This window comes from Bos grunniens, chromosome 10, assembly GCF_055505025.1.
Source record: "Bos grunniens cultivar Pamir isolate PY7600 chromosome 10, Bosgru_T2T1.0, whole genome shotgun sequence".
NCBI lineage: Eukaryota > Metazoa > Chordata > Mammalia > Artiodactyla > Bovidae > Bos > Bos grunniens.
Window position 1 is genome coordinate 40,097,794 of NC_141174.1, and position 10,908 is coordinate 40,108,701.

Sequence of the window (10,908 nt, forward strand, 5' to 3'; positions counted from 1 at the left end):
AAGTGAAGTGAAGTGAAAGTCACTCAGTCATGTCCAACTCTTTGAGATCCCATGGACAATACAGTCCATGGAATTCTCTAGGCAAGAATACTGGAGTGGGTAGCCTTTCCCTTCTCCAGGGGATCTTCCCAAACCAGGGATTGAACCCAGGTCTTCTGCATTGCAGGGGTATTCTTTACCAGCTGAGCCACAGGGAAGTCTATGTAATGAAGCCTCCATAAAAAAAAAAAAAAAAAAATACAGAGCTGGGAGAGCTTCTGAGTTGATGAATACATCCAGGTGCTGGGAGGGTGGCACACTCCAACTATAGGGAGACAGATGTTAGTGTACTCAGATCTCTTCATCTGGCTATTTATCTATATCACTAATTATATCTTTTATAATAAACCAGTTAACATAAGTAAGTTTCCCTTGAGTTCTGTGAGCCATTCTAACAAATAATAAAACTCAAGGAAGGGATTATAGGAATCTTGGTGTATACAGCCTGACAGAAGTACAGTGACAACCTGAATTTATGATTGGCATCTGAGTGGGGGAAGTCTTGTGGGACAGATTTACTTGCGAGATATGAAGCTATTGATATATTGAGGCAGATAGTGTCAGAACTGAACTGAATTATGGGACATCCACCTGGTGTTGGAGAACTGCTTGATGTGTGTAAAAAGCCACATATCTGACGTCAGAAGTGAAGTAGGTAGTAGTGTGAGAATAGAGGAGAAACACAGGATATTTTTACAACTTAGAAGCAAAAATTAAGTTACATACCCAGTAAAACTTTGATCCTGCAACAATTAATAAATTACAGAAAACTTAGCCAAAAGAGTAGCAGAAACCAAATTGCTCAAATCACTAAATTCAGCAAAACCCCTGGCAACCTACCACAATAACCAAAATCTCCTCTGCAGGGCTGAAGCCTAGGTGGTCTAATAGGTGTTTTCCATTGTAATTTTCACACTTCTCTGATAATTGTAACTTTGTTTTCCTGCTATGTTATACTTCCCATTCTGAGAAACTACTTAGAATTCTTGAGTGAAATCTTGTAGAAATCAAGCTGAGAGGACTCTAAGAAATGGTGAATGCTGAGTTATTCAGCCACTTGTGATTATTTTATTTAAAGCCAAATATTACTAAAATTTTGACAAGCTGTCATTGTACTATTATTAAACTTCTTGAAGAATTTCAAGATGGAGACAAGCATAACTTTAGAAATGTGAAAAGCAGGATTATAAAAATCACTGGTTGATTTCTTCAGCTGATTTGGCCTCTGTGTGTGAAATCATGAATGCAGGAGGAACTCAACAGACTATTTGGCAACTATGTAATGGATTTTGTCTCAGGTACAATACAGCCTTAAAATGGAATAGCTTGAAAAGAGTCCATCCCATCACAGAGGAGCTCCAAAAACAGGCTTCCTTATGATAATTTCTGTTCCAGAGAACTTTGGTTTTCAACTTCTAGTGTACCTAAAAATTACTTTGCTTCAAAAATAGTATGCTGAGAGAAGGAAAACAGAAACAATTATCTATGGTAGGTTCCATGTTGCTAAGGCTCAAGAACAGATATAACCAATGTATGTTGAGAAAAGTCAGAATTGTGCTTAACACAGTTGGAGTACTGAGAATTGACTGAAAAAGACCAAGATGAACTTTCTGGGATAACAATAAAATTGTTCTACATCTTGTTCTGGATGGTCACCACACATAATTTACTATATACAGTTATGTCTCCATAAAGTACTATTTAAAAAATAATCTACTGGCTATCTAGTTAGAAATGCAAATTATCAAAACTCAATATCATAGATACTAATTCAGGAGATACAGGAGGATAAAGTCCTCAAATCCACAATTTGATCTTCAGTGGGATAACTCTTAGATCATACTTTAAAATTTGCTGATAGACTGAACAATGCTTTACTTTTAAACAGAGCTACCTAGGGCCTTCCAGATCATGTTGGAGATTTCTGCTCAGCTTTAGGAAGATTATACTAGGTTCTCCCCATCCCATCTCTGCATTAGTCAAGTGGACTATTCTCTTATACCTCTAGTCTCCTTAGGATAATTAAAATGGAATAATAATTTTTGTATCCTATCTCACTGCTGTGTCTCCTGGTCTACAGGTTCTTACATGAGCTGCTCATGGAGCTGAATCCTAATTTTCATGATTGACACTAGAGATTGCTGTATTTCCTGTTTGCAAGCTTCTACAGAGTAATTGGCAGAGCTGTAAGGGTCATGGAAAGATGACAAAATTTTCGAACATTGATTAAAAAAATGTATATATACATATATGAAATTGTTATTACTTCTTTGCTCAACAAGAATGTCTATTGTCTGGAAGCTAACAAATTGTAAAGTAAAGATTGAAAACATGAACTTTAAAATGAGGTATTTTCTATTTCTTCTACTTTTATTTTTTAAACTCTTATTTTATTAATTTGTTAAAAATAAAAATGATTGTTATATATACTTAAATAAAATTAAATCAATCTAGCTTAATTGATTAAAAAATTTAGATAATTACCAAAATAATTATTACTATATACTATATATACACACAAAAAGTGAAGCTTTATATATAATTTAACACCAATGAATTAATACAGAAGCCATCAAATTTAACCAAACTATGAAAATACAGCTTTAAAAAAGCATTAAAAATTGGCAACTTTTTACACAAATTTCCAGTAGTATTTCACAACTGTGAGGTTTTGGAGGCAAAGAAGAAGTTTTAGCAGAACTGAACAGAGAAATACACAGTTCTACAAGAGGAATTGGAGATTTCAATACCTCTATTGCAATGATAGATAAAATAAACAGACAAAAGATAATAGAGGACTTGAGCAACACAATAAACGAAGTAGAACAGGTATATGCAGAATTCTTTACCAAATAACAACCAAATATATATTCTTCTCAAGTGCACATGGGTCATTTTTCCATACAAGACAATGTTAGGACACAAATAAAGTCTTCAACACAATGATATGAAGTTAGAAACCAATAAGAGAGAAAATTGCAGAATTCACAAATCAGTAGAAATTTTTTAAAAAATCAATTAATCAAAGAATTCAAAAAATAAATTAGAAAATACTTATAGCAAATTTGGAAAACTCAGCAGTGGCCACAGGACTGGAAAAGGTCAGTTTTCATTCCAATCCCAAAGAAAGGCAATGCCAAAGAATGCTCCAACTACCGCACAATTGCACTCATCTCACACGCTAGTAAAGTAATGCTCAAAATTCTCCAAGCCAGGCTTCAGCAATATGTGAACCATGAACTTCCTGATGTTCAAGCTGGTTTTAGAAAAGGCAGAGGAACCAGACACCAAATTGCCAACATCCGCTGGATCATGGAAAAAGCAAGAGAGTTCCAGAAAAACATCTATTTCTGCTTTATTGACTATGCCAAAGCCTTTGACTGTGTGGATCACAATAAACTGTGGAAAATTCTTCAAGAGATGGGAATACCAGACCACCTGATCTGCCTCTTGAGAAATCTGTATGCAGGTCAGGAAGCAACAGTTAGAACTGGACATGGAACAACAGACTGGTTCCAAATAGGAAAAGGAGTTCGTCAAGGCTGTATATTGTCACCCTGTTTATTTAACTTATATGCAGAGTACATCATGAGAAACACTGGACTGGAAGAAACACAAGCAGGAATCAAGATTGCTGGGAGAAATATCAATAACCTCAGATATGCAGATGACACCACCCTTATGGCAGAAAGTGAAGAGGAACTAAAAAAAGCCTCTTGATGAAAGTGAAAGTGGAGAGTGAAAAAGTTGGTGTAAAGCTCAACATTCAGAAAACGAAGATCATGGCATCTGGTCCCATCACTTCATGGGAAATAGATGGGGAAACAGTGGAAATAGTGTCAGACTTTATTTTTTGGGGCTCCAAAATCACTGCAGATGGTGACTTCAGCCATGAAATTAAAAGACGCTTACTCCTTGGAAAGAAAGTTATGACCAACCTAGATAGCATATTGAAAAGCAGAGACATTACTTTGCCAACAAAGTTTCGTCTAGTCAAGGCTATGGTTTTTCCAGTGGTCATGTATGGATGTGAGAGTTGGACTGTGAAGAAGGCTGAGCGCCGAAGAATTGATGCTTTTAAACTATGGTGTTTGAGAAGACTCTTGAGAGTCCCTTGGACTGTGAGGAGATCCAACTAGTCCATTCTGAAGGAGATCAGCCCTGGGATTTCTTTGGAAGGAATGATGCTAAAGCTGAAACTCCAGTACTTTGGCCACCTCATGCGAAGAGTTGACTCATTGGAAAAGACTCTGATGCTGGGAGGGATTGGGGGCAAGAGGAGAAGGGGACGCCAGAGGATGAGATGGCTGGATGGCATCACTGACTCGATGGATGTGAGTCTGAGTGAACTCCTGGAGTTGGTGATGGACAGGGAGGCCTGGTGTGCTGCGATTCATGGGGTCGCAAAGAGTCGGACACGATTGAGCGACTGATCTGATAGACCAATGAAAACAAAAATACAATATATCAAATTGATGGGACACAGTGAAAGGAGTGCTGTTGCTGCTAAGTCGCTTCAGTGGTGTCCGACTCTGTGCGACCCCATAGACGGCAGCCCACCAGGCTCCGCCATGCCTGGGATTCTCCAGGCAAGAGTACTGGAGTGGGTTGCCACTGCCTTCTCCAAAAGGAGTGCTAAGGGGGAAATTTATAGGTATAAATGCTATAAAAAGAAACAAGATCTCAAATCAGCAACTTAACTTTATAACTTAAAGAACTAGAAAAAGAATAACAAACTAAACCCAAAGCTACGGAAAGAAAAGATATAATAAAGATTTAAGGTTAGTACAGAGATAAACAATATGGAGAATAGAAAAATCAACAAAACCAAAAGTTGGTTCTCAGAAAAGATTAACAAAATTAGCAAACCTTTAGCTAGATGAACTAAGAGGAAAAAAGACTCAAAATATTAAAACCAGAAATGAAAGGGAGGACATTATTGTGGTATTAAGATCTATAAGAAATATATATTTGATCTTTGGCCCACTTTCTGACACAGAATTCCTAAAATCCTTGAGATTTCTTGCAATAAATGTGTCTTTTGTTATGTTAATGAGGTTACTTTGGGAACAGGATTGGTTGGTTGTCAGCGGAGCCAACTTCTCACTCCCAACTTTTAGTCAGTCCCATTCCCAACTTCTAGGAAAAGGAGAGGAGAAGGACTGGAGATTAATCAATCACCAATGGCCAACAACATAATCAATCCTGCCTATGTAACGAAGCCTCCATAAAAACCCAAAATAATGGGGATTGGAGAAATTCCAGGTCGGCAAATACCTGGCAATTTAGGGGACAGCGTTGCAGCTAGAGAGGGCACGAAAGTGCCACACACTACCCCCATACCTTGCACCAGACACCTCTTCTATCTGGCTACTCCCAAGTTATATCCTTTTATAATAAACCAGTGATCTAGTAAGTAAAACGTTTTTCTGAGTTCTGTGAGCTACTCTAGCAAATTGAGGGCTTCCCAGGTGGCTCAGTGGTAAAGAATCACCTGCCAATGCAGGAGATGCAGGAGACAAGGGTTCAATCCCTGGGTGGGGAAGACCCCCTGGAGGAGGAAATGCTACCTGCTACCTGCTCCAATATTCTTGCCTAAAAAATCCCATGTGCAGAGGAGCCTGGTGGGACACAGTCCATGGTGTCACAACTGAACACACACACATGCACTAGCAAATTAGTCAAAACTACAGAGGAAGTCATGGGAACTTCTGAATTATACTCAGTCATTCAGAAATACAGGCAACAACCTGGACTTGTCACTGGTATCTTAAGTTCAAGAAAGCTGTTTTTGGAACCTCCAATCTATAGCAAATGGAGCAGAAACATGGGTGATAACCTGCTGACAGCTGAGAATTGCTTGATGTTATGTGGGAAATCCCCACACGAATATTGGGATTGAATCCAGAAACCCAAAATAATTACTAACAATTCTATAGAAATAAAAAGGACTATACAAAAGTATTAAGAGCAATTATACAAGTACAAGTTATATAATCTAGATGAAAATCCTAGAAACACAAAACCTATCAAGACTAAACCAGAAAACCTGAGACTAACCAGATATAGACTATCTGAATAGGCCTATAATTAGAAAGGAGATATGTACCAAACATTCAAAGAACTAAAATTCTTTCTCAAACTTATCCAAAAACTGAAGAGAAAACTTCCCAACTAGTTCTGTGAGGCCAGCATTACCTTGATAGCAAAGTCAGACAAAGACACTGGGGAAAAACTACAGATTGATATCCCTTAAGAATATTGTGATATTTGGCAAAACTAATACAATATTGTAAAGTTTAAAAATAAAATAAAATTTAAAAAAAAGAAAAAAAAAGAATATTGTGAGGCAGAAACCTTCATAAAGTACTAGCAAATGGAATTTGATCACATATTAAAAGATTATACACTATGACCAAGTGTGACTTATTTCTGGAATGCAAAGATGGTTAACATATAAAAACCAGTTGATGAAAAAGACCATATTAACAGCACAGAGGACTAAATCAACACAATCAACTAAATATATGCCAAAATAAAAATAAAAATCATCTGACAAAACTCAACACATTTTCACAATTAAACACTCAAAAAATTAAGAATAGAGGAAAACTACCTCAACATAACAAAACCAATATATGAAAAACTCACAGAAAATATCATACTCATTATAAAAAACTGAAAGCTTTTCCTACAAAGTCATGAGCGGAGCAGTTAACCTGATTTTCCCACTTCTATTCAACACAATACTGAGACACTCGGTCAGAACAATAAGGCAAGAAAAACAAATTAAAAGCGTCCAGATAGGAAGGAAGAAGTCCAATGATCCCTGTTAACAGATGCTATGATCTTATATATATAAAACTTCAAATATTAAAAAGAAAGGTTAACAAAAAAACCCTGTTAGAACTAATACATTCAGCAAAGTAACTGGATAGAAAGTGAACACCCAAAACTCAGTTCCATTTTTATACAGTAATAATGAACACAACTAAAAATAAATTAGGAAAATGATTCCATTAAATGGTATCAAAAAGATTAAAATACTTAGGAATCAATTTAACCATGGAATTGAAAAGCATACAAAGAAAACTATTAAACAGGTGAAAGAAATTAAAGATATTTTTAAAATAGAAATAAAGCTCATGTTAGTGGATTAAAAGACTTAATATTATTTAACATTCTTAAAATGATAATATTATCTGAAACGATTTACAGATTTAATACAAAACCTATCAAAGTTCCAGTGAGTTTTTTGCAGAAATGGAAAACCCCTGCTAAAAGTCATGGGAAATCTCAAGGGACACTGAATAGCTAAAAGAATCCTAAAACAGATCAAGAAAGCTAGAGGACTTACATTTCCTGATTTTAAAGCTAAGTGCAAAACAAAACTACAGTAATCAGAAGAGTATAGTACTGGTCAATATATTCAAATGATTTTCAGTAAGGATGCTAAAACCATTAAGAAAAAAGACAGTTTTTCCAACAAATGGTTGCAGGAATACTGGATATTCACATGGAAAAAAAAGTTGCATTTTAACCTAAGACCGTATACAAAAACTACGTCAAAACAGATCCATGATCCAAGCTTTACAATGTCAGATTAGCAACAATGTCTTGGGTATGACACCAAAGGCACAGATAACGAGAGGAAAAATAAACATATTCATGATGTTTTAAAAAAAATTGTATATCCAAAGACACTATCCACAGAGTACAAAGACAACCTATAGAATGGGAGAAAATATTTGCAAATTACATTTCTTATAAGGAATTAATATTTAAAATATATAGATAACTCCTAACACTCAAAAACAAACACAAAACAACCCAATTCAAACATAGGCAAAGAACTTGAACAGTCATTTCTCCAAAGAAGATATACAAATTGCCAACAAACACATAAAAAGATGCTCAACATCATCAATCATTAGGAATATGCAAAGCAAAACTATTCAATACAATGAAATACTATCGCACACCTAGTAGGATGGTTGCTATCAAAACAAACACAGAAAATATAAACATTGGTGAGGACGTGGAGAAACTGTAAAAACTTGTGCACTATTAATGAGAATGCAAAATGATATAACCATTAAGGAAAACAGTATGATGCTTCCTCAAAAAAATAAAAATTATCATAAAAATGATCCAAACAATTTCACTTCTGGAGGTATACTGAAAAGTATTTGAAGCAGAATCTCAAAGAGATATTTGTACATCCATGGTCATAGCAACATTGCTCACAATAGCTACAAAGTGGAAGCAACTGAAGTCTCCATTGGTGGATGAACAGATAAGCAAATGCAGTAAAAGAAGGAAGGAAATGGAAAGAAATTCTGCAATATGCTACAATATGAACAAACACTGAGGGCGTATACTAAGTAAAATATGCTAGTTACAAAAAGACAAATACTATGTAAGTCCATTTATATGAGGTCAAAATCATACAGATAGAAAATGAAATACTATTAATAGTTGCTCAGGGAAATGGGATGGGGAGTTATTGTTTAATGGCACAGTTTCAGTATTGTAAGAGGAAAAGTGGAAAAGAGTTCTGGAAAGGATAGTGATAAAGGCTGCACAAAAATGTGAATTTTACCTAATGCCACTGAATTGCACACTTAAAAAATGCTTAAGATAAAATTGTACATGTATTTTACGACAATAAAAAAAGTGTGGACTTCCCTCATGGTCCAGTGGTTAAGAATCCACCTACCAATGTGGGGACATGGGTTGTACCCCTGGTCTGGGAAGACCCCACATGCCTCAGGGCAGCTAAGCTCCTGCCCCACAACTACTGAAAGTCACACACCTTATGTCCTGCAACAAGAGAAGCCACTGCAAGGAGAAGCCCACTCACCCCAAGGAAGAGTAGCGCCCATTTGGCACAACTAGAGAAAGCCTGCACACAGCAATGAAGCCCCAGGATGGCCAAAAATGAATGAATGAATTTTAAAAACTGAATTAATGTACTGTAAGACCACTTAGGGTTGTGCTCTCAAAATAAGTGGAATACAAAGGTTTCTGGAAACTTCCAACTGGACTTGCAAATAAATTGATATGTAAGTTACAGGTTATTTAACATACCTTTCATTTTAAAGCACAGAGTACTATTTATCATATAACAAATTATGTAACAAAAATCCTTGTAAGTACTATTCATATTTAAGCCACACTTATAATTCACTGTATTTGTTTCAGATTATACTCTTTATTTACAGAAATAAAAATGTACAGATACAGCTAAACCCACCGCAGATCTATTTATCTTCTTCTCTTCTAAAAGGGGACTACTATCCTAAAGCCAGGAAATATGATTTTAATTCGTGTTTATATAGTTCTATTAAATATGTAGGCATCTTGAAACAATACATGTGGGGCGGCTATTTACATAAAGGGCATTTCTCTTTTTTAAAAACTTTTTTTCACTCTGTATTAGGTTTTTGAGTTTTATTTGTATAGATTTGGAAAAAACAAAAAGCCAAGAAACCTCGTCTGAGTCTGGCTAGGTTACCGGAGGCAACCTGAACAGTCAGCCTGACGAGACAACCTGAGGGGACAACTTGATGAGAAGACATCTGAGAGCTCAGAACTCACGGATCCAGACTAGGAATTGTGGGGAGGCTCCAGACATATTGCCAGGGCAAATGCGCGTGGTGGAAAACCTCGTCTCCTCCCATTCCCCATCCTGCGTGCCCCACATACCTGACTCAGAGCTCAGAAGATAGGGATTCGCACTTGTAGACACCGACCAAGGACCACAGGACTTCGGGTGCCAAGACCAAGTCGTCGTGGCGGCGGGACGCTCACACGGCCTTCACAGGGAAGCGGTCATAGCTGCGTCGAGAGAGCACAAGTGCCAGTTGCACCTGGAGACGCTATCAATCAGGTGAGGAGCAAGGGGAAGAGCGGAAGCGCAGGGGAGGCCTTGGGTGGGCGTGGTTTGTTCCTGAGCTCTGCCCAGAACACGGCCTCCAAGAGGTCCCACACCAAGGCAGGCTCACCCAGAGAAAAACCCAGTAGAGCTAGTTAGATCACTTTGATTTCAGTGTAATAGTTGGTTGATTAAATATATCTTGTGTTATTAAAAAGTCAAGTTGTTTGCAATTTTTCCTGTTAAAATGTTGCTGTATAAAGAAATCCTACTATATGTATATGTGTGCAAAATTTTTTCTAGGATAGAAAATAAGAGAAATTATTATATCATAGGGGCTTCCCCAGTGGCTTAGTGGTAAAGAATCTGCCTGCAATGCAGGAGAAGAGGCAAGAGCCACAGGTTCCATCCCTGGGGATCTCTGGATTGGAAAGATTCGCTGGAGAAGGAAATGTCAGTCCACTTCAGTATTCCTGCCTGGGAAATTTCATGGACAGTGGATCCTGGCAGGCTATAGTCCATGGGGTCACGAAAGAGTCTGACACGACTTAGCGACTAAACACATACAATATATCATAGAGCTTGCTCATCTTAAACTTTAGGAGGTATTCTAAATTGCTCTTCAAAAACACATTACTTAAAATCATTCTTTGCAAAATTCTAATGCATTAAGAAGGAAGGCAACAAGTTTCTTTAGAGAGAGACTTGGAAAAGTGACATGGATCAGGCCAACTTAATTAGAAATACCTCACCACGATTTTCTTCTAAGATAACTCATATTCAAAAACTGGTTAAGACAAACGTGCATTTCATTTAAAATGCCTTTTGGTACACTGCTAAGTAGCCTTTCTAGTGACATGCAAGAGAGAATAAACCACTGAGAATTTCAACAATAAATTCAAAGTATGTCTTCACTAAGGAAATAGATGCATGAGCAAAGTATATACATAATTGCTCATGCTAAGACACTTCAGTAACATCTGATTCTTTGC

At 36.9% G+C, this 10,908-nt stretch overlaps 1 long non-coding RNA gene across 6 annotated transcripts in view; it reads right to left on the reverse strand.

The window, feature by feature from the left end:
* The window catches only part of LOC147364384 (uncharacterized), a 610,904-nt gene extending 600,848 nt beyond the window's left edge, over window positions 1-10,056 (reverse strand). For all 6 annotated transcript variants that reach the window (XR_015134443.1, XR_015134439.1, XR_015134444.1 and 3 more), the window contains exon 1: window positions 9,748-10,056. This is a non-coding gene — a long non-coding RNA (uncharacterized LOC147364384). The remainder of the gene's footprint in view (window positions 1-9,747) is intronic.
* Between the last annotated feature and the right edge of the window lie 852 nt (window positions 10,057-10,908).